This window comes from Mixophyes fleayi, chromosome 5, assembly GCF_038048845.1.
Source record: "Mixophyes fleayi isolate aMixFle1 chromosome 5, aMixFle1.hap1, whole genome shotgun sequence".
In the NCBI taxonomy this organism is placed as follows: domain Eukaryota; kingdom Metazoa; phylum Chordata; class Amphibia; order Anura; family Limnodynastidae; genus Mixophyes; species Mixophyes fleayi.
In genome coordinates this window covers 17,144,295-17,168,950 of record NC_134406.1, presented here as the reverse complement: position 1 = coordinate 17,168,950, position 24,656 = coordinate 17,144,295, and the positions used below count along the sequence as shown (strand labels likewise).

Below are 24,656 nucleotides of genomic sequence, written 5' to 3'. Positions count from 1 at the left end.
GATAGTAGTTTCTATTACACCATTTTCCTCATGTCCCTAATGAGGAGCTTTATAGATTTATACATTTTAGCTGCCAACTCACTGACGTTCTTAGCTGTGGCCAACATTAGCTGCTAAGTCCCTGATGTAATACATCAATTCAAGGCCTCCTAGCCAGAGTGGATTTCTTCTAAGTGTGGATTTGTTACAAGTGTATTGATAATTTAGATAGCATAGTAAGAATTACACAAGAGTTGAACAGAAGGAGAATATTCTATCTAGAAACACTGCTATATGAGGACAACATTCAACAATCATCTGTGAGCTCTGATATCCTCCACCACCTGAATTGTGCACACACTCTGCTGATCTGATTCTCAACCTTAATTTTTGCAGCTGCTGTTTTATTATGACTTGTTGGTTTCACAGAGAACCTTCCACTGTGGCTAATGTTATATAATCTCTCTCCACTCCTGCCCTATGTCATTGTCTTATCTAATTGTTTTTTTTACTCACCCATCTCTTATCTCTACTGTTCTAACTACTTACCATTCCATTGCTTATCATTTTACATCTTTTCTTCCTCTGCACTCTCCTATCTCTACAGTCTCTCACTTTATTCAACTGTCATGTTCTCACCTTATCCTCACCTCACTTCTAACCTCTCAGAGTCCTTTTCTTCTGCCATAGTCTCATTTGTCTTTTCCATGCAATTTTTTCTCTCCTATTTCATGACTCTGCAAGGTCTTACTTACTACATCTCTTATACTTTATTACTCTCCATTCAACACTTCCACCCACTTCCCCTCATGTCTGCCCACATCATTACTCCATACTACAGACCCAAGCCTATCTCCTCTATCGCTCCCCCCTTCCACCACATATCACCCTGCCCCCCCCCAATCATCCAATCCCGCCAACCTTATTCCCATCTTCTTCTTACTCACTTCCCCCTGTCCTACACACTCTGGAATGTAAGATCTGTCTGCAACAAACACTTCCATTCATGACCACTTCCTCTCCTATTTCTTTGGTCTCCTAGCCCTTACAGAAACGTGGCTCTCCCTCTGATACTGCTTCCCCTGCTGCACTCTCCCACAGGGGTCTCTCCTTCTCCCACACTTCCCGTCCTGGGGACTGCTATGGAGGTGGTATAGGTGTCCTACTGTCTCCTGGCTACAGCATCATTCCCCCTGAACTCTCCCTCACGGTCTCCTCCTTTGAAGTTCACTCCAACCACATTTTCTCCCCTCTCCACCTTCGTGTTGGGGTCATCTATCATCCCCCTGGCCCATCTTCTCAATTTCTTGATAACTTTGCTGCCTGGCTTTCCCATTTCCTCTCTTCTGATCGTCCCACTATCATCATTGGAGATTTTAACATCCCTACCGACTCTCCTGTTACTACTGCTGCCTCTAAATTTCTCACTCTCACTTCCTCCCATGGTCTCTACCAATGGACAACTTCCGCCACCCACCGTGATGATCACTCTCTGGACCTAGTGTTCTCCCATCTCTGTGACATCTCCAAATTCTACAATACTGTCTTCCCTCTCTGACCACAATCTCCTTTCCTTTCCTCTTTCTTTACCCCTTGCCCCACCACTCCCACCCAAATTCACTCACACACTGTGTCCCATCAACAGCATTGACCCCATCATCTTTGTGTCCTCTCTCAAACCCTTACTTGCTTCTGTTTCTTCCCTATCTTGTCCCAACGCTGCTGTTTCTCTTTACAACACCACATCCTCTGTTACCCTTGATACAGCAGCCCCAGCCACCCCCCTTTGTCCCTGCCAATCTAAACCCCAACCCTGGCACTCCCCTCTTACTCGTCTCCTCCAAAAGTGCTCCTGCTCCTCTGAATGCCAATGAAGAAAATCTTGCTCCGTTGCTGACTTCATCCACTTTAAATTCATCCTTTCTTCCTAGTATTCTGCCATCTATCTTGCCAAACTTATTTCACATCCCTCATCTCCTGTCTGTCCAATAAACCCAGACTCCTCTTTGCTACCATTAATTCTCTACTGTGTCCTCCTCCACATCCTCCCCCCTCACCCATCACCGCTCTTGACTTTGCCACCTACTTCAAAAACAAAATTGACTCTATCCACAATGATATCTGTTCTCGTCAGACCTCACTAAATCCTGCCACTTCTGCCTCCGTAACATTACGAATATCCGTCCCGTCCTCTCTCAGGAAGCAACCAAAATCCTGGTCCATTCACTCATCATTTCTGGTCTCGACTATTAGAACCTCCTTCTCACTGGCCTTCCTTGCTCTCACACTTCTGACCTTCAATCCATACTGAATGCTGCAGCTAGGCTCTAGGCTCATCTTCCTCACCTCTTCCATTTCTCCTCTGTGTAAATCCCTTTATTGGCTCCCTATCCGTTTCAGAATTCAGCTCAAGCTCCTTACCCTCACTTACAAAACCCTTACCAACACTACTACCCTTACATCTCTGACCTTGTCTCGAGATACATACATACCCGACCACTCTGCTCCACCACCTCAATTTCCCTCTCATTATCTCCTCCCATTCTCGCCTCCAAGAATTCTGCCATGCTGCCCTAAATCTTTGGATCTCCCTACCCCTCTCACTTGACTCTCCCCCAACCTTCAAACGATCACTCAAAACTCACGTTTTCAAGCTTGTCTATCCTACCATCTCCTAACCATTCTATCCATCACATCCTCTTCCTTGCCTGTCATCTCTATTTACTCCCAGTTGGTCCTACTGTCTCTCACCATCCCTCCTTTTATAATGTAAGACCTCGCCGACAGGGTCTTCTCTATCTATTGTCCTATGTCTGTCTACTCTCCCTCGTATGTCCTGTCACTTCTTTTACTGCACTCTGTGAGTCCCCATAGCATTACTCACACTCATCTGTGCTACTTACATGTGTTACCTCATCTATTTTTTACTTGCTTCTGTATCCGGCGCTACGGAATCCGTGGCGCCTTATAAATAAATAAATAGCCATCACTATAAAACCTACAACAGTGGCACTAAAAGAGTTAAAGACTCCTCAAAGTACTAGAGTGCTGAAGACAGAGCATAGAAGTTTAACAAGCAACCTGCAGAGAACAACAAATTACTATATAGGCTATGAATGAACTACACCTACAAAATATAAGCCTACAGCAAAGATGTACAATTACCATAAGATAAGCATACACACATATCACATACCCATAGCTTGTTTATTAGCTAAAACGGATTTCATCCATGTTTATTAACAATTTTTAAAAGGAATTTGTACAATTACTACTTATGATTCACGGTAAATAGTTGTTGATCTGGTTTGACTCATTGCAAGTCAATGACATTTGACATTAATGATACCATAAAAAAGCATGGCTTCCACAAACAAGCCGTTTAACTCATTATCTACCGTGTCTTTACTCAGCCGTTTGCCAATTCCATAGTGATACTGTTTTGCCATTTATCATCAAACTGCTACTAACGTGCTTTTCTGTAATGCACTAATAATGATGCTGTATGTGTGAACTTTGTTAGATATTCAGGTACGTTCTACACCCCAATCACTGCTCTGTGCTGTTGGAGAACTCTTTTCTGCTAACGATCTAACTCTAAGACTTTCCATTTATCTCCATTCTCCTCCTCACATAACATAGTCTCTGTCACATGCAGTCCTGTCTTTACTTACACAAGTATACAGGTCACAACCTCCCACAAGTTCGGGTCATCAATTTCCAGAAATATTCTGTGCTGCAGTGATCCGATGATCTAATTGAATACATGTTGTTATATCCCTGCCCACTTAAAACCAGCAGATATCCTGTATGTACAGACAACTTATAACAAATAGATGCTCTGATCCAGGGCAATTGTACTTAAAAAATTACACTTTTTGCTAATTTTGACAGGCTGTGAACATTCTATAAATATTAATAGTTTGTGGTGGGTATCACCTGACATTTAGTGTATATATATATATATATATATATATATATATAAAAGAAATTGGTACAAGAAATCTAATTTTAAAACTTCTTTTCTACTAGTGTTTCTAACAAACAAAACCAGCTACGCAGAGGGTAAATGTTAATTAATGTAAACAGCAAAAAATCTACACAAGGTGGCCATTTATGGGTCTGAGTTAAGAATGACAGTTTGTTTGGACCATTGTAACATTAGACAGGGACTAGGGACACAAACTACTGTTCAGGTAATTCTACTTGATTCTAACATCTGAAACGCTGATTTAAATGTGCCTGAAATCGGAACCTCATTTTGTGGCAGAAAGTGAAGGCGGTTCCATAATCTCCCGAGTGTTGGGACTTAAAGACAGGAAAATAAGTCTGATTCATAAATTGTACTCCAAGAACACAAAATCAGTCTCCTAAGTATAATTTTTATAAAATATTTTGGCTAAGTACCTATCCTATATGAACGGCATATTGAAGTAATATGGACAAACTGCTTACCTTCATCTAATGGCCCATCTACCTTCACCTAAATCACTGATGGACAACCAGCAGCTGCATGAGGCCTGCGAGGCATAGCAGGAGTAGTACCTTGTAATGAGTCTTATTGTGGCTGTGAGGGTGCATCCAACCAGGGCCGCCGAGAGAGGTGGGTACTACTTACCGGGGCATGCCAGAGGACCCGACCCCTCACTGTCGACGTTTTTTCGAGGGGATTTTAACCTAATTGTTTGACTTTTTTTTTTTTGAGCGGGGCACCAGTGCCGTGATCATATAAGTATACAAATACTCACATGATCGCGGCGCCGGCGTCCCTCTTCCCTCCTCCGTTTCCACTGAATGTCGCGCGTGATGTCATCACGTCATGTCCGACATTCAGTGAGGAGTGGTGCAGAGAGGACCCAGCAAGAAGCAAGAAGACAGAAGCAAGAAGATAGAAGACAGAGGAGAAGAAAAGAAAATAGATGACAGAAGCAAATACAAAGGTAAGTAAAGGAACAGAGGTAAGGTGAGGAAAGCAGAAAGGCACACTGTGATGATGAAGGAGGGAGGAGAGACAGGCTCAGTGTGATGAAGAAGGGGGGCAGCATGCCACAGTGTGATGAAGGACAGGGTGGGGGGAGCAGCATGGCACAGTGTGATGCAGAAGGGGGGACAGCATGGCACAGTGATGAAGAGGAGGCGAGGGAGCAGTATGGCACAGAGTGATGAAGGGGGGACAGCATGGCACAGTGTGATGAATGGGGCCAGGTGAAGGGGGGAAAGCAGCATGGAGGGCATGTGATGGCACAGGGGGCTTGTGGCAATGAGGTTTCTTTATTAAATGTGACAAGGAATTACTTAATGGCAGCGATGGTTGTGGGAAATAGGTATATATTTATGAAATGAAAATACTATTAATTTATTGCTGGAGCTGTTTTGAGGAAGGGAAATGGGTTTATTTATTAAATGGGAATACTATAATTTTAATGTTGGGGCTGAAGGAAGGCCTAATTATTACTCGTGGGCACTATTGATTTAACGCCGGGGCTGGATGGAATTTTCTAAATGTACCCATTATTTTCCACATAGGGCCCTCAACATTCCAGGACCCAGACAAGTCGCAACTAAAGAAACCACCAGCCACAGGTGGTGAAAGTGAAAAGAACAGGTAGGAGAGAGCAGGAGAGTCTGTGAAATGTTGTGAATCTAGTGGGACAATCCAAATTTTTTGTGACTGTTTTGCCTAATGTAAGTCTGCAAACTCTTTATGTTCACACATATACTACTATATACTTTTCACCTGCTAGCCCCGCCCTAATGATGCACAGCTACGCCCCCAACTGCACGACCACCCCCACTTTTTTACCATGCTCAACTATAAGGGGGTCCCTATGAAGTTGTTGTACTGGGGCCCTGAATTCCTCTTGGCAGCCCTGCATCCAACCTGTGTTTTTTAAATATGCGTCTGCGGCAAAAACCCGAAAGTTATCATGTTCAAGGCAAACGCATGTGGAAAAGCAAATATAATGCTTGTTAAGCACAACTTACTGTTTTTAACATGTGACAACATTGAGAGAAACTCAGCCGTTGAGCATCAAAAGCACTGAATCGGAACAAGAAGCGTTCTTAAAATACACTGCAGTGCAATGCAAGTTAAACTCATGTAAAAATGTAAATGAAAATTTAAATACACTTAAGGTACCTTATATTCTTTTACTATGAACATGGATTTCATAAAGCAATAAACCTCTTAATATTCATTGAACAATCACATAAATCTAACCAGCTGAATGTTCATAATCATGTTGTGTCGTTACTTTTACTTTCTCTATGGACTTCCCTCATTTCTGAAGACTTATACCGTATTGGAATGGCCAAGTAGGTTGAATAAATTTGCTGTTTAAACTGTGAATCTCCATCTTCATTTCAGTTTAATCTGTAAAATGTATTATGCTCAACTAAGACTAAAACATTGCCATTTTGAACTTCCTATAATAAATAAGGTATGCCTATGGACTGCATACGTATGGGGACTCCAGCTAATAGCAGGACAACCAATGCTCAGAGTGTAAGTGGTCCAGCATTCCTCTGCAATGTTATCAGTAACTGTACTTCTAAACTGTGCATGTCTCTGCTGAAAGCGACGTTCAGACACATTACAGCCCCATTGTGTTTCCTTACAGTTTTATGTTGCCTTTGTAGGGACAAAACATACACAAACAAATTTCATGGAAAAATAATACAACTCTCCCACAAAACTGGACAGTCCAGCCATTGCAGACATTACTGAGACATACAATTGTAGCAAAACAGAGTTCCACAACACTATAATACAATTAAACAACACATAAAGGCACCAAAATAGACTACAATATATAAATAATAGATTAACTTTATTCTGCACTTTCATTTATAGACTAGGATGAGGCAACGAGCTGGGAAGCCACAGCTGATCCATCTCTCCTGTAATCGCCAGATTTGTAACATGCATGTATGAAAACTAATTAGTGCGTTTTACCTTTTCAGTTCGGTAACAACGTATCAGTTCTCACTAGGCTCACCTCTGCCTACAACTCCTGTGACAAGAGGTGACAGAATAAATAATGACATTGACTTACAGACTTGCTTCTTCAGCTGTAGGTGATAGTAGAGAAGGTTTGTAGGGAAGGTCTGAGACTAACTGGATAATAGTTAGGCATGCACATTATCTAAGGAATGATAATATCCCAGAAGCTGCTACACCAATGAATACACAGGGAGTTTATAACATAAAGAGATTAGAACATTTATGAGATTCCGTCAGGGGAGTAACACAAACAATTCAGGAGAGAACAATGGATGCAGACTTTGATAAAAATTTACTATTGTTTTAAACCAATTGTCTTCTGAGTTTGAAATTTGTGATTTAACAACATGGTAGGCAATAAAATATGCACCACAGTTCATAAGATACTCAATTCTTAGAAAGCTGGCACATTAGATACTCAACCTTATTATTTTTCCTAGACAGCTTTTTGTTGTATTTTTTTAAGATTTCAGAACAGCATATAAGTCAACAACATGAAACAATAGATGTGACAGAGAGATTCACAACAATTTGGTCAGAGTGTGTACGCTCCAACGATCATGTTTTATTTTACCAAAACACATTGCATCTATGGCTTTGGTTTTACAAACTTCCTAAAAATCATGATCAACGATGGAGTGATGTCGGCCACATGTAGAAGTGTGTACGCACTCACGACCAGCAATGTAGGCAGATATCTGCAGAGTGTGCAGAGATCATTTCAGCAGTTGGTTATGAGAGATGAAGATCACAGATCTGAAGGTACATTGTGTAGGTGTGTACACATGAATCTGCATGCTCATTGGGTCTTTCAATTGTTGGTGACATCATTACAGAAATGGAAGTAAGATTGCACAGGTGTGTTCCCAGCTTAAGATATGCAACCAAGAGAAGATGTGATGAAGAGTGAGGACGGTAACTGCTTACATTCCATTGGAACTCCATCAAATATCTAATAATATGATACCCAGTCATTAATGCAAAGTAGTTTGCACCTTATAGGTTGAAACGTGCTATTTGAAGGATTTGCTCTGTGCTGGCACCCAGGTCTCCTTGTGCGCCTGGACAAGCAACCAATTAGGATGTTGCTGATGTCACTCTGGATACATCTCACAATGTAACAAAGGATTGATGCAGTCAACAGAGGTTCCAATTCAACGTCTAACATGGATACATTTGTAGCTCGGAAAACAGCAGAGAAAGAAACAGAACATTGTAGCATCCGGGAGTTAATGAGAGTGATACAAAGCAATCTGTTGATGTGCTATATAATAACAAGGAACAAGCAGTAGCAATAGCAGCAGAGATAGCAGCGTAACATAAAAAAGGGCATTAATTTGAAGAAAAGTGCAATTCAAATTTAAAGTGGCTCGTGTATAAGGATGAATATAAAAACGCACTTTGTAAAATTTGTTTAGAAACAAAGGGTACAGGTTTGATACAGTGTCCAGGTTTGATACAGTGTCCTACTAAAGTGAGTTTTCCTTTGATGATGATAGATTTAATGGCTGGCATCATGCGTCAGAAAGGTTCCTTAAGCATGAATAGTCACCATAAACTATGAACAAGCTACCAGGAACTCAAAACGTATTAGCAATGATGATTGACATCAAGAAAAAAAGAGATGCAAGTTGCACATCTAGGGCCTGATCCATCTTCGGACATAAGTCCATTTGTGTGCCGTAACTTGCATGAAATAGCTCTGCACATGCGCCAGGACAGGACTTCCGCCAGTGAACGCAATTGCATGCATTTTATGTCCAAACGCATATGATGCTTATGGCTGCCTACGACTTGAGGTTGGAATAGGGGAGGAAAGTGGCATTTGATTGTAGCCAATGAAAGAGGCTGAGGGACGTAAGCAATATACAGTAAGGGTGTACCAAGGGCGTGTTTGCGTAGATTGGTGGTCGATTCAAGTTCAGGACAACTTACGTGTTTTTTTGCTGTATCATTTGCACCATCTATAGGGCAGGTGTAAGTGCCGACTGATAGCGATGACAACACGTATGCATGCCACAACATGTGTTTGCAAGTAAGAGAAACTGTAAAAATGCATTTTATGTACAGTAAGCATTAAAAACATCCTGAATTATGTATTTCATGCAAAAAAAGGATTTTTTAAAAACAATATTTTTATTAATGATCATAGTATAAAAAGTACACTATGCTCTGTCTGTCTACATACGGCAAGTAGCGTATAGCCAGAGTGTACTTATATCCAGATTGAAACGGAAATGTATCTTGAGATCCTGCTTGTATTGGAATATGAACGTACAGGTTACGTGCAGGTTCTTTATACGCAAGTTGCGTTCAAATTGTGTTCAAAGATGACTGTGGCACCTAGTGTTAAAAAAGCCTTCACATCATGTAGATCAACAAGGCCAAACTATATGTGGTCAGACAGACAACAGATAGAATTTTTTTTTAATATTTTAAGGTTAAGAGGTGAAGATGTGCCTTAAATAAACCAGTGGCTACATCAAACTAACTTCAAGTGGTTATCTTGAATGAATAAAATAATGCTTGTAATAATGTACATGGATGTGTTAAGAAAAGTTATTAAAATCATATAAAAATATGTTTTTTTTGGATCATGAGTAATGAAACAGCAGTGGTCAAAAGTTTAGAGCAGGGGTGTCCAACCTTTTAGCTACCCTGGGCCACATTGGCAGACGACGAGTTGGTTTGGGCCGCACTTAAGATACACTAACAATAATGATAGCTGATCATCCAAAAAGCCAGAGAAAACATAGTTAACATACATATATATATGAGAAAAAAGTGATATATATATATATATATATATATATATATATATATATATATATCACTTTTTTAAAAAAATCCCCCTATACTTACCTTTCAATCGCCCTGTTCAAAAAATCCTCTCTAGTTATTATACTATAATCACTTTTTGTATTGTTTCGATGCAATATCATTTAAGTCAGGCATTGTATATCAGGGTGCCCTGACCAGGCCTGCGGTACCTGACATATACACCACTGTGACCCCAAATTGTGACCTGTTTTGATAATTACACCACTATGTTAGTTAAGGGATACCAACTTATAATGGGCCAAAGAGAATAATATATAATGCCCCATTAGTAATACAAGTAGAAGTATGTAGCAGGGAGTTAAGGTCCATGATGCTCCAGGAACAGGTGACTTTTATTCACTTGTCAGCATCCCTTGAAATAATAAAAAAAAATCCCCCTTAACTTACCTTTTAATCGGCTTGTTCTCCTGTCCTCTTCTCTTCTTTTCTCCAATTCTGTGCTGCTGATTGATCTTCTCTCACGGGTGTCTCCTCCTCTGTGCTGCGCTCCGCAATGGATGTTGGGCGTGATGTTACTGCGAGCGCCGCACGGAGAAGGAGACAAGGGAGGGAGCCGGAGTACCAGCTGACGTGACCGCATGGTAAGTAGTTTCTTTTCTTTTTTTTTGCAGGATTTTTTTTTTTCCATTAAGAGCGCTGCCCCCTTGCCACAACCAAAACTCCTTCTGGGCCACATTTACAGGCGCGCTGGACAACCCTGGTTTAGAGGTTCACAAACACTTTATTGGATTTTATGAGAAAGGTGAAAAAGCACTAGGGGCCTGATTCATTAAGGATCTTAACTTGAGAAACTTCTTATTTCAGTCTCCTGGACAAAACCATGTTACAATGCAAGGGGTGCAAATTAGTATTCTGTTTTGCACATAAGTTAAATACTGACTGTTTTTTCATGTAGCACACAAATACTTGATAGCTTATTTGTACACTGAAATTTAAAGTTGATATTTGTGTGCTACATGAAAAAACAGTCAGTATTTAACTTATGTGCAAAATAGAATACTAACTTGCACCCCTTGCATTGTAACATGGTTTTCTCCAGGAGACTGAAATAAGAAGCTTCTCAAGTTAAGAGCCTTAATGAATCAGGCCTAAGATCTTTAAATCATTGTCTTAACAAGGTGCAGCTTGGATTTTAAAAAGTCCAGGGAATGTTGTTTCAATGGGGTTAGCAACGTTTCAGACATAAGCAATAGAGTGCAGGCTAAAGTCAAACCACAGTCTAATAATGTCCAATGCTTGGCACACACTCTAAGGACCTCATTTAGAGTCGGACGCAAAGTCCGTTTTAAGCGCATCTAACCAAAAAACACTACCACGCATGTGCAGAAAACACCAAATCTGCCTGCATCTTGGACGCAATTAACACTTGCGACAGCTTGTGACTCACTACGAGAGAATGGGAGGAACACGAAACTGTGAAGGCGTGACCATGTAAATACATCCTAGTCGCAGTGAGGCGCAGACGCAACACACGTCAAAACAGGGCTAAAGTTGTGCGGCAGGAATTAGGTGACGCAAGCGGTTAGCTAGCTGCAGGAACTGCTCGCAGCTCGATGGGGTATTAAGAGTGGGACGCAACTGGGGTTGCTTGCCACTCGTAATACCCTACCAAGCTGCGACACACTCCCACTCCTACACTTCTTAAATGGACTTTGCGTCCGCCTCTAAATGAGGTCCTAAGTGTTCAATGAAATCAGAGAGCTCATTCATTTTTTAGTGCATCACCAAACAGATCTGATATAGATTACCAATTTCTGTTACCATTTGTACACACAAGATAGACCCATTGTACAGCAATCTTGAAACTGGTTACTGAAAATTACAGTGAGCAACTTGAATTTTTGCAGAGGATTGCTGAGGGAGATTGTACTGATGGTAAGAGCCAATAGTCCTTTGCAGAGTGGAGACATTTTCTATGTACTTTATGTTACAAACTGTTCTCAAGCACAACATTACAAATCAGCACCCTGAGCATCCAACAAGTATCTGCTATTATTGAAAATCTGAAACCTTCAATTTAATATTTTAAGAATAGCTTTGATATATTTCAAACCCAAACCAAAGAATTAGCAAATACTCTAAGGAACTCATTTAGAGTCGGACGCAAAGTCCGTTTTAGGCGCATCTAACCAAAAAACACTACCACGCATGTACAGAAAGCACCAAATCCGTCTGCAACTTGGACACAATTAACACTTGCGACTCACTACGAGAGAATGGGAGGAACATGGAACTGTAAAGGCGTGACCATGTAAATCCATCCTAGTCGCAGTGAGGCGCAGACGCAACACACGTCAAAACAGGGTTAAAGCTCTGCGGCAGGAATTAGGTGGCGCAAGTAGTTAGCTAGCTGCAGGAACTGCTCACAGCTCGATAGGGTATTAAGAGTGGGACGCAACTTGGGTTGCTTGCCACTCGTAATACCCTACCAAGCTGCGGCACACTCCCACTCCTACACTTCTTAAACGGACTTTGTGTCCGACTCTAAATGAGGTCCTAAATGTTAAAAGTTCATATATACTGAACTTTTTCATAATGCAATGACTGGTTTGTAGGACAGGTTTGACAAAGAGAATTTACATTTACTCCTGGAAGGGTTTGTTCCTATGGATATTTCTGCTCTGCATCACAAATAAGGTAAGGATCAATAGTTGGCAAATAACATGCTTTTTTTTTATCAGACACCAATTAAGTAACAATTATACATGTTATTGCCTTGAAGATACAGACTTCTCCTCATTGCGGTTGTATCTCTCTTCACCTTTATAGTGTCAGGCCAACGCATTCTGTTTTTTTCATGAACAATTATAACATAATAACAAAGTATGTCACAAAACACTGAATGTGATACATTCTAAATCAGCTTTGCTTTATTGCAAATAATCAACAGCAGTAGTGGAAATACCACCTCTGCATGGCCTGGAGATGAAAGGGGGCCTCAATGTCAGTTCACCCGCCCATGGGCTTTTCTGACGCTTAATTGAACATACACCGGCCCTCAGCAGAAAGCCCGGGCATCGGAGAGGTTGACCTGCATTGCCGGCTGATGTTTGTTCTCCCCCTGCTCAATGGCCTAGACGCAATAACTTATGTTATACATTTTCTTGTACTAAATGAGAGCACTATAAAAATAAGTTTACAACAATAACGTTATCGTGTGATTGGCCCGACAATCGGCTGAAAAACCTGTAGTGTGTACCCAGACTAAGTTTCACCTGGTCACATAACTTTATCGCAAATGTCAAGTTAAATTGTGATAGGTGCCTAAAATGTATACTATTACTGACTTCTTCATATTAGCTAACTAACATTTTTAGTTTAGTGGTCATTTAAGACCCATATTGATTATAAAGAACTATCTAGCATTATTGAATTTACTAGATGCAACAACTTGTTTTTCTTACGGATCTTGTCTGCACGGGTATTTTTTCCAGTACTTTAGAAAAGATTTGTATGCCTGTAAAATGTCAGTAAAGTACTTCTTAATGCTTCTGCCTAGACTTCACTGAGATTTTAAAAAAAACAAACAAACAAAAAGAAATGTTTCATTGTTCTTTTCCCAGTGTAAAAAATGATGGCTGCATATTTCATGCTCGTGAGTGGAACAAAGAAAATAAAAAACATACATCACAAATATTGCTGAAAGTACTTACCATCTTAGGTGCTGTAAGTCCTTACATTGCAGATAGAATTATTATTGTAGAAGACGATATATTATGGTGGGGCAAAGCGTGGTATGCTAACTGCAAAGAGAAGGCTGGATGAGGCTCAAACATTCTGACAGGATGTGATTAACACAAGTTACACAAAATTACCTGTTCATCTAGAGAGACATACAGCAAAGCACCTGAAATGTTTATTAGATCATAGAGTTTTATGACGAGGCTAAATGCAAAGCAATTATACATTCTTTGTTGTTCAAAGTCACTGTGAAAATGGTTCAAAGCCTTCAGCAGACATAAATACAACATTTAAAATCAGTCTTTCAGTTTTTCTTCATAAAAAGTCATATTCTCCAATTGACAGTAAATTTATCTACAAACATTATTACTCTTATTTTAACTGCCTTATGGCTAAAAAACATAATTAAAAGCAACAATCCCACATGGAATATTATATATGTTTTTGATTTAAATAGCAGGTTAAGTACTTTTTAAGCATCCACGCCATCATATTTCTAAGCTCCATCTGGGCTCCTTCCTCTTTCTTAGCTTCTTTATACCCCTTATAATATTTTCAAAATACTGTTTGGCAAACAAATATGGCTTCCAAACACAGACACAATCAGACTCTTCCACAGACACAGGCTCACAACTTTCAAGATGAGATGGCAGTGGAGGGAGAAGGCGGATGTCACCGTGCAGACAGAGCTCAGAGGGGTGTCTTAAAACTTCTCTGCTCACTACATCATGTGCCATGTGACTGTGGTTACCATGGTAGTCCAGAACCATACATCATTAATAGTAGCCCGGAGAGGAAAAAACAAGGTAAAATGGTAAATAACATTATTCTTATAGTGATTTATATAAAAAAAACAAAACACACCTGATATTTTATGGGATTGTTGCTTTAAAACCATCAGGTTTTCGGCGGCAGAGAACTGTTTTTGGAGAGAGCTACAACATTGTTGCAAAAATGTAAAACGTTACAGTAGTCTTAGTTGTCAGTTTGCAGTGTAGAGCACAGGTAAAGGAGGGATATGAGAGCTCAGAATACAATAATTTAAAACTGAATGTATACATGTCAGCTTAAATCTCCAGCATGCTGTTATGGCAAGCAGTGCACCATAAACTTGTAGAACTAGCAGATGACGTCTTCACCTATAGCAGCCCCCTTTCCTGTAGAGACTGGTCATGCTCACAGGTACTCGGATGCCCCTAGGACTTACACTCAGTGTAGTACAAGTTTATGGTCACACGGCAGCACTCAGGTGTGGGAGGAGGGAGAGGCCAGAGGACTGTGGATAAAGATGCTAATGTCCAACTGGCCTATCAGGGCACAGGCGGGGACGTAAGGTACAAGCCGGGTCTGGGTCACAGGCGATAATGCAAATCCGGTAACAGGCAGAGGGTCAGGGCAACAAGCACAGGTTCAGAGTCCGGCTACTGGCAGAAGGTCAGGGCCACAGGCAAAGGTTCAGAGTCCGGGTACAGGCAGAAGGTCAGGGCCACAGCCAAAGGTTCAGAGTCCGGGTACAGGCAGAAGGTCAGGGCCACAGGCAAAGGTTCAGAGTCCGGGTACAGGCAGAAGGTCAGGGCCACAGACAAAGGTTCAGAGTCCGGGTACAGGCAGAAGGTCAGGGCCACAGACAAAGGTTCAGAGTCTGGGTACAGGCAGAAGGTCAGGGCCACAGGCAAAGGTTCAGAGTCTGGGTACAGGCAGAAAGATCAGAACAACAGACAAAGGTTCAGAGTCCAGGAAACGTAATCTGCATTTATTAAAATATCATTAAAAACACTCACAGGGTTGATTTATAAAGATACCTTTATGGGAACAGACACCGCTGCTCAATGTGAGTGTTTTTAATGATATTTTAATAAATGCAGATTACGTTTTTACGCTATGAGCGGATCTTTTTCTCTTCTTTCCCCACATATATGCTAATCGGTATGAGGAGGAACTAAAACATTTTTCAAGAAGTGTCCACGGGTACCATCAAATACTCTGATAGAACTGTGATTTCAAATTGATAACGTCAGAGACATTCCCCATAAGGAGTGGGGTAGGACTCATTAAGTTTGGAAAGTCTAATATTTTGAATATTGTTTGTCTCCTTCTGTCTCTCAATCCTTCCCCCTGCGCCGACTTCTGTCTGTATTGAATTTGTATTGTACTGTGAAGTAGAGGCTATTCTTCACTTGAAGTAGTGGCAGCATCCCTTTTCCTCTCCCCCAATCCTTGGAGTGCGCAGGTCAAAACTTTTGCATTTGGATTTATATTTTGAATGGCAAGATATCTCAAACAGCATGTTTGAGCTTTCTAGCCAATCAGAAACAGGTTAGAAAAACCTGTCTTTTTCCTGGAGGTTTTGACGGCAGTTTAGCTGTTTTCAATCTGCCACATATCGCCAAGCATTTTACATCGCAGCCTAAAACAGCCCTATAGTAAATGTGGCGATTTGGAGTACTAAACTGCTGGCGTTGTGTGGCGCTTTCTAACCGCCATCAAACACGACTTTTAGTAAATGTACCCCTAGTTTCTCTTTTGGAGATCGAACAGTGGAGGAAAAACTTGTTTCACTTGTTATAACTATTTCAGCATGCTATTTCCCAAATACCCACTTGAGGGCAGTCGTTTTGTGCCTTTTCATTCTTATATGCAAAAATACATTAATATCAATGTACCATTGCTAAATTATTATTTAATATTATTCACATTTATTTATTTATTTATAATGTAAGCGTATCCCACAGTACAATTTGTAACATACTCAGTAATAAAACAATACTGAATGTCAACAAAAGGGGAAGAGTGCTTAGTGGGGCTATGTAATTCAGTCAAACAGCAATGTTGGTTTGGGGGCCAGAAGGTTGAGCATAGAAAGATAATAAATGCAGGAAGGGAGGTTGAGCAGGTGATTCATAAATGTGATAAGCTTCCTTTAAAAGGTGAATTTTCATGAAAGTTTAAATGTTACAATGCACTCCCTGGATTAAACACACCCCTGGGGGTAAATGTATATTTACCCCCAAGTTAACTTCCCTTTACAATGCAGCGCCGCTTGAAATTTAATCGCGAAAGAGGCTGAACACGCGGGTGTTGAAGAACCCGCAGATTGATACATTTACCCCCTGATGTAGTTTAACCACATCTCCGTGTCAAGCTTATTATTATTATTACTTATTGCTATAACATTATCATACTCAGTGTTTCTATAACATAATCAACAAACTGTGAAAAAACAAGAATAGGTATTTGTCACGAACAACCCAGCGTGTCTAAGATACAGCAATCTGAACAGCCGGCTGTGACTGGTGTCACCTTAGTCACTTAGCAATGAATACACCGTTTCTGCCACCACAAAGGATTTATCATGGTGTCCTTCAAGGAGAAGCTATATTTCAAACTGAGGCCCAACTATTCCAGGTCTGAATAACAAAAGGTAGGAATTGTTATTTCATTACTTTAGGGAGACCCACAAACATGGGCTTTCGGTCTCATTCCTAACAATCCAGAATTACTTTCTGTAGATGCATTTTTTGAAGCCCTTGGTTTATTTTTATGATGACCCTGACAGGGTAGCTTCCGGCTGAAAGTCATCTGCGATCCCTCAAATAAGGCCAAAGGACAGCGGAGGAATACTGCACAGAATTCAGACGCGGGTCAACATACACTGAATGAAATGATCCACCTCTGTGCAGTCAATTCCGTTTAGGACTTTGAGAATGGATTAAAGACTCCCTGGTCCAGTACCCCTTCCCAGACACTCTGGAAAAACTTGCTGATGTCTCAACCTTCCTGGATAACAGAGCCGCTGGGTACTTCTTGGATATTGGGCTTGCTGAAACCCTTAAGATTCCCTTTTTCAAGATGGACCATCACTATTTGTGGTTGTGGCTGGATCACTTATATATAAATTATTGCAATAATATATTTAAATTACTAGCACAGTGTGCCAAATTATATTGTTGCAAATGTACTGATCATTGATAGTGTATTAGAAATGTACTTATTTTATTATATCGTGTGGCACTTTGTATAGGAAGTGCATTCATTTCTGAGGTATTGATTTGGAACTTCTGAGACAGGATGTCATGATTGGATTTGTATAACTTTTCTAAAGAAAGTCCCTCATGTTAATTAGACCTTTTCATCTCAGTGGCCAACATGTCTGTTCGGCCTGTATACACAGCAGGGGGAGACGGTGCCTCTCCGTGTGGCTTGTATCCTGCATCTCAGATCCTGTCCGAATAATGCACATAGCAGGTTTTGGGATATAGCAGATTATTGTAAATTTTGTTAACTTTGCATTGCATTTAAATCCATGTTTTCGGAAACATATTGCATCCTGATACTAAAAGTAATTCAGACTTCTTGGGGCCAGCAAAGAGTTCAGGGGGCTGGCTTACCCCCTGCTAGGCTGTATCCAAAAATGTATAAAACAGCACTAGTTTGTACTGAAATGTATCATTATAGTTCCATCTGACTTTCTGATCACTGGTTACAGGATTTTTTCCGGGCTGCACCTACTTTGTGGAATTCCCTCCCACGCACAGTAAGACTTTCCTCTAGTCTTCAAACCTTCAAGCGTTCACTGAAAACCCACCTCTTCAGACAAGGTTATGATATTCCTCAACCATCATCTTAATTTCCCTAGATTACCCTATTGCCATCCTCTACACTGCTAACGCAAGACAACAACCTTCTGACCAACATTGCAACACACACAGTCCACTCAGTACTTTTACCTTTGCAGTCTGACTGGTCCATTGTGCAATATGATGTAGCACATGCCCTTGTGTTTCTAACTCCCATTGTCCTATAGATTGCAAGCTTTCAAGCAGGGTTCTCTTACCTCTCTGTCTGTATTACCCAGTATTGTCTTATTAATGTTTGTTCCCAATTGTAAAGCGCTACGGAATTTGCTGGCGCTATATAAATAAATGTTGATGATGATGATGGTACCTTCAACCAGTGTGAACTGTCCTTATCAGGACACTAGAGTGAATAAACATCACTTGTTTCAAGATCCTAGTTTGACAACTTCTTCCCTACTGTATTTCCTGTGACCTACAAATAGACCCAAATCTAATCCATTTCGGATGTTCTGAGGTTTGGACCCAGCTTTTCAGTACAAACGCTTTGCCGCTACATGCAGCTCTGGCCAGTGTGATAGGCCAGGGGTACCATCCACAACAACCCTGATCTGAAGCAAGAGGTCAGGGGTACCAGCCCAGGTGTATCAGCAAGTGGGTACACTATCACCGCCAGTTAGCCAGAAGGACGCGGTTCTGGATGCCGCTAAGGAGTTCAGTGGTGGCAGCAGCTTAAGCCCATCCTACTGCGGTTAGAGGGGGCATTTGGGATAAAGAAAGAGAACTGTGGCAAAGTGAGCCCAGCCGGTTCCCAGCAACAACAGACAAGGCAATCCATTCTGTCACAGTGGTTTTGATGGTAATCCCCTAGTCTGGGGTAAAATTTTGAACAAAACTTCACTTATACATATAAAATAAGGAGTCTGCATTCAGAGCAGTCGTCGCTGTATTTGATTAATTGCCTCACGGTTACTCTCATCTTGGGCCATCCATGGTTGTTTAATCATAATCCTCTCATTAACTGGACTAATGGAGAAATTATTAGTTGGTGATCTTCTTGTGCTACCTCCTGTTTGTCCTTACATGTACAGATGCTTCAGGCTGTTCCTCATAATCATCCTTATCCATATCATGAATTCCTTGATGTCTTCTCTAAGAAAGCAGCTGATACAGGTAATCTGAGGTACAGGGAACAGTGGAGGCTGATGAAGGTGCAGCAGAGTGTTGCAGTGGAGGCTGAGACCTACGGGTAGAAAAAAGAGATCTTTGATCTCTGCAAAAAATGTACATACTGAAAGGCTGAAAAAGGCCTTCTAGAAACAATTTCCAGAAAAAACAGGATGTAGGGGTTCTTTAACCCCTCCTCAAGGGGGAGTACTGTTACGCTATTTTCGGCAGTTCGCTCTGTAGTTCCATACCCTGGCATAGGAGCAATGATTGTGCTATTGAATTGGTTTGGAGGCTTTATCCTTTGTCTTGTCCTGAAAATAAGGCAATAAAGCAATATCTCCAGGAGAACCTCAGTTAAGGCTTAATAAGGCCTCCCAAGTCACCCACTGAAGTTGGGTTCTATTTTTGTTGCTAAAAAACATGGGAGTCTTGGACCCTGTATTGACTGTAGCGGCCTAAATAAGATAACCATCAAAAACACTTATGTTATCCTTGATCTCAGTATTGTTTGATCAATTCAGTTCTGCAACCATTGTCTCCAAAACTGACCTCCTTGGAGCCTACAATTTATTTTGTATTAAAGAGGGAGAGGAGTGGAAAAATGCATTTAATACTCAATCTGGACACTGTATCTTGTAATTCCGTATGGTCTTTGCAACACTCCAGCAGTCTTCCAAGAATAAATCAATGATGTGTTTCGTGACTTCCTGGGCAAGTTTGTCATTGTATATCTGGATGATATACTGGTTTCTTACCCATCTCTAGTACTACATCTGCGTCACGTAAAGAATGTTCTTCAGAGACCTCGAGAAACATCAGTTGTTTGCTAGATTAGAAAAATGAGAATTTGAAGCCGCTAACGTTTCCTTCCTTGAATACATTATCTCCCCTAAGGGTTTTCCATGGACCTCAGTAAACGTCAAGTCATCTTAGATTGGGTTCAGCCCACCAACCTTAAAGCCATCCAAGATTCCTAGGATTTGCCAGCTACCATAGAATATTTATTCGCTTATTTTCTGTCTTGGTTGCACCCATTGCTAACCTTACCAAAAAGGGGGCTGACACAGTAGTTTGGTCTACTCAAGCTCTTAAAGCTTTCGCTGCCTTAAAAAAAAATTCAGTTCTTCATCATCCCAATCCGGAATTGTCTTTTTTCATCGAGGTTGATGCTTCTGATGTCGGTGCTGGAGCTATCCACTCACAAGTGGATCCTACTGACAAGAGGTTACATCCCTGTGCAAATGTTCCTCAGCTGAATCCAACTATGACATTGACAATCATGAACTCCTTGCTATCAAATGGGCCTTAAAAATGTGTTATATATTGAGTCTGCGAAACGAGTCAATTCCAGACAGGCACGATTTGCACTTTCCTTTGCTTGCTTTAAATTTATTATTACCTTTAAACCTGACTCAAAAAACCTCAAAGCCGATGCATTAATGTTCCTTCAAAAAAAGAACAAACGGAAGAAGAGAAAAGCTGTCACGGTTTGGTATTCTGGACTCTTGGATCCACCCAACAGATGTTACCCCTAACAGGGCACGGAGTCGAACGAGCGAATGGTTTTCAACAGCGGTCACCGCAAGGTGACTTGGGTTTAGCGGCGTTCGCCCGCAGGTCGCGGTCCCTACCAGGGTGTTGGGCAGAATCCTGGGGGAGTGATAGTAACTGGTGTGAGGTAGGCACACTGGTAATGTCAATTCTATACCCAGACAGCGAATGAAGCAGCACGATACAGGAGGTACAAGTAACAGTCCAGCCAGGAAGGTAATCACAGTAGATGCAGCCAGAGTGGAATACCCTGTTATGTCATTATATGCATAGATGAGATAGGAACAGTTCCGCCAGCAAGATGAGATAAGAACAAGCAGCTTTGATGATACGACCTGTAATGCCACTGAACCACCGAGACAAATGCAGAGTAGATGATCTTGAGTGGTGCAGTCCGTGGAGGGGTAACACAGTAGAGTTAGATGTAATTTGAGCAGCACGGCCCGTGTAGGAGCAGCACAATCAAGATAAGTGTAGCTTAAGCGATCCAGCCCATGGAACAGCAATACAACAGAGGTAGGTGCAGCTTGAGTAGTGTAACCCGTGGAACAGCAACACAGCAGAGACAGGTGCAGCTTGAGCAGTATAGCCCGTGGAATAGCAACGCAGCGGAGACAGGTGCAGCTTGAGCAGTATAGCCCGTGGAACAGCAACGCAGCGGAGACAGGTGCAGCTTGAGCAGTATAGCCCGTGGAACAGCAACGCAGCAGAGACAGGTGCAGCTTGAGCAGTATAGCCCGTGGAACAGCAACGCAGCAGAGACAGGTGCAGCTTGAGCAGTATAGCCCGTGGAACAGCAACACAGCAGAGACAGATGCAGCTTGACCATCTAGCCCGTGAAACAGCAACACAGCGGAGACAGGTGCAGCTTGAGCAGTATAGCCCGTGGAACAGCAACACAGCGGAGACAGGTGCAGCTTGAGCAGTATAGTCCATGGAACAGCAACACAGCAGACAGGTGCAGCTTGAGCAGTATAGCCCGTGGAACATCAACACAGCGGAGACAGGTGCAGCTTGAGCAGTATAGCCCGTGGAACAGCAACACAGCAGAGACAGGTGCAGCTTGAGCAGTATAGCCCGTGGAACAGCAACGCAGCGGAGACAGGTGCAGATTGAGCAGTATAGCCCGTGGAACAGCAACACAGCAGAGACAGGTGCAGCTTGAGCAGTATAGCCCGTGGAACAGCAACACAGCAGAGACAGGTGCAGCTTGAGCAGTATAGCCCGTGGAACAGCAACACAGTGGAGACAGGTGCAGCTGGAGCAGTATAGCCCATGGAACAGCAACACACAGCAGAGGCACTGACGATCCAGGTGGAGGCTCACAGAATAGGTAGGAACCTACTCAGACAGGTAACTTGATCAACAGGCCCAGAGGAAAGGGAGTAGGTGCCTTTTCTAGTTTAGAGCCAGAACCAAGAACCAATAGGAATCTTGCCAGCAACAGACAGGTACTCAGTCTGCACATGTGCAGATCAAGACTAAGGGTTTGAGGTCTGCTAATGATGCACAGGTGAGTGTCTTAGTCTTTGTTTATGGAAGCCGAATAAGCGCCGTGTGACAAAAGCCCAAATGTTGAGGCTTTATTGAGTGTCTGGTATCTGTTCATAAAAGGGAGTACAGTTGCGATCTGCCTCTGCTTGCAGTACATCTCCCCTGTGGATGCTGCTTTGACATACTAGATGCTGCCTGCAAGGCGTTAAGCCCTCATCATTTGATCTGGATCTTGATCACCTGTGTCTAGCCTCTTAAGACTGCTTTTTCCAACAGACTGGTGCCAATTCAATTGTTTGTTGCTCCTGGACTCTCTCAGAACTCCTGTGATCTGGTTGTGATTTGTCTCCTGGTAACTGACTCCTGTTTGTCTCATCGCGTTGCACCTTTTCTAGTGACCCTGACTTTGGCTTTGTTTGACTTTGCTTCTGTTTATCCCGTGGTACAGTTGTGGACTTACCAGCTTCTGACCCTGGCTTGCCTGGCCTTCCTCCAGTCTGATTTTTCCCTGCATGATCCAGTGTATCCAACCACAGATAAACCTGGTCATTCCGGTATTCTGTACATGCAGCTATCCTAATGTGTTTTTCTATTACTGCATCTAGTCTATAAATATGTGACCTGTGTGTAAAATGAAGATATTCTGTTTCATTCACAATTACTCTCTGTGGTCTTCATACTGGGAACCCTAACAAATACACACCCACTCTAATCTGAATGGTCTGAGGAGATAATCTCTTTATTAATATTTAAACTTGTCACCATTACCTGATAGTCATCACCCAGTGAAGCCGTTATTTCGGGACATGGCTTGACAGTGTTCAGTCCTATAATCAGGAGAGATACATAGTTCTCTTTAAAGCTAAAATGTAGGTTTTATATATATTGAATAAGCTTTATTAATAGAAGTAATTTATGCAGTATGTTCTAAAGAACAACACTGGGAATTGAATCTTCCCCCATGGGTGCTGTCTGTTTCTTCCTTCTAGCCATTGTTTGACCCAGGCACCATATTTTTAACTGCACAGGGCCCTCCAGAGTGATAAATAACCCTTATAGCTTTAGATAGTTATAGCTCAGCTGCTATATTAATAAAATATTAGTAAACTTTAGAGATAACTAATTTTTATGGCCTCAATAAGCAGTGATAACAAATAATAATGACATTAATAAATAAGCCCTAATACTGTTACATTTTCAGGTGATTGAAACCAAGACAAACGCAAAAGGTGTGACTTAAGAAGAGTGGCACATCTTCATAAATATGGCAAAGACAGAGGGGTAATGTTTTGAATGAATTCTGGCTACACAATCATTACCCTGCATCAGTATATATGGATGTTGTGCATTCAATTATACATGTAAAGCATATATATTCCTTAACATCTCATACTTTTCTTATATCTTTATTCTTATTTTGGTACAAGTATAAAAAGAATAATTTGAGAAAATGTGAAATACACCATTCTTAACATACTAATTAAAATATACACCTTTTCAACTCTAGAAAACATTGTACTGACATTTTTCACTTGTTAATTATGTGTGCGCCACTACTAGACTCCACCCATCTGTCATTTAGTTATCACTGTGTTCCCGTCATCTTTGTGCTACCTTGTCCACGCACTGACACCCGCCAATACATTCAGCGCTGCGGAATCAGTGGCACTATATAAATAATCGTGATGATGATGAGCTCTCTCTGCAACGCATGCAGATCTCTGGCGCAAAGTCAGTTAGCCCAGTCCCTATTCTCTCCCTCTGCCATGTCTGTTTACAATATCTATCTCTGTTTCTCAACACATAGTTTTAGCGGAAAACAGAGGCGGATATCAGTTTCATAGCACAAGCTCCTTGCGCTCAAGATAACTGAATAATCCCTCGAATGTCATGTGGATGGAGTCAAACGGTGGCCATATAATTAACAGGTACTCCTTTTAATAAACAAAATTACTGAGACATTTTCAACTGACAAAGAATTTGTGTGGTTCTAAGAGTACTTTAACACTAGATTCCACCAGACTCAGCTTCTTTCTCCATGCTCTAAAGTAGGAACCGGTGAAGCGTGGTGCACACATGAATTATTGATCCCTAGGTCATTATGCACTTTACAAGCAGCAGTCATGCGTTCAGCATGTCCTGATCACTCTATTTGTAAAGTAGATGCCAAAATCTAGAGTAAGATGGTCAACAAGTTAAAAAGTAAAAGGGTAGCATGTAAAACTCATATTTTAACATGTAATCGAATGTGATGGCAAATGTTTACCAGTGTAAACATGGTATTATATAAGCACTCCCTAATGTGTGTAAATTTATCCAAAGCAGAGCCAAAACTTAAAATTTCAGCGCCATGGGCAAGAAAG

General features: G+C 41.4%; 1 protein-coding gene across 6 annotated transcripts in view; it reads right to left on the bottom strand.

Moving 5' to 3' along the window:
- The window catches only part of LOC142158094 (uncharacterized), a 129,637-nt gene extending 115,869 nt beyond the window's left edge, over positions 1 to 13,768 (bottom strand). For 3 of the 6 annotated variants that reach the window (XM_075211728.1, XM_075211727.1, XM_075211729.1), the window contains exon 1: positions 13,477 to 13,768. The gene's annotated coding sequence lies outside the window, so the exon portion shown is untranslated. Of the gene's footprint in view, positions 1 to 2,882; positions 2,944 to 3,653; positions 3,734 to 6,934; positions 6,993 to 13,476 lie in introns of all 6 variants that reach the window. The other 3 variants (XM_075211726.1, XM_075211723.1, XM_075211724.1) reach the window with 2 other exon arrangements.
- Positions 13,769 to 24,656: the final 10,888 nt, after the last annotated feature.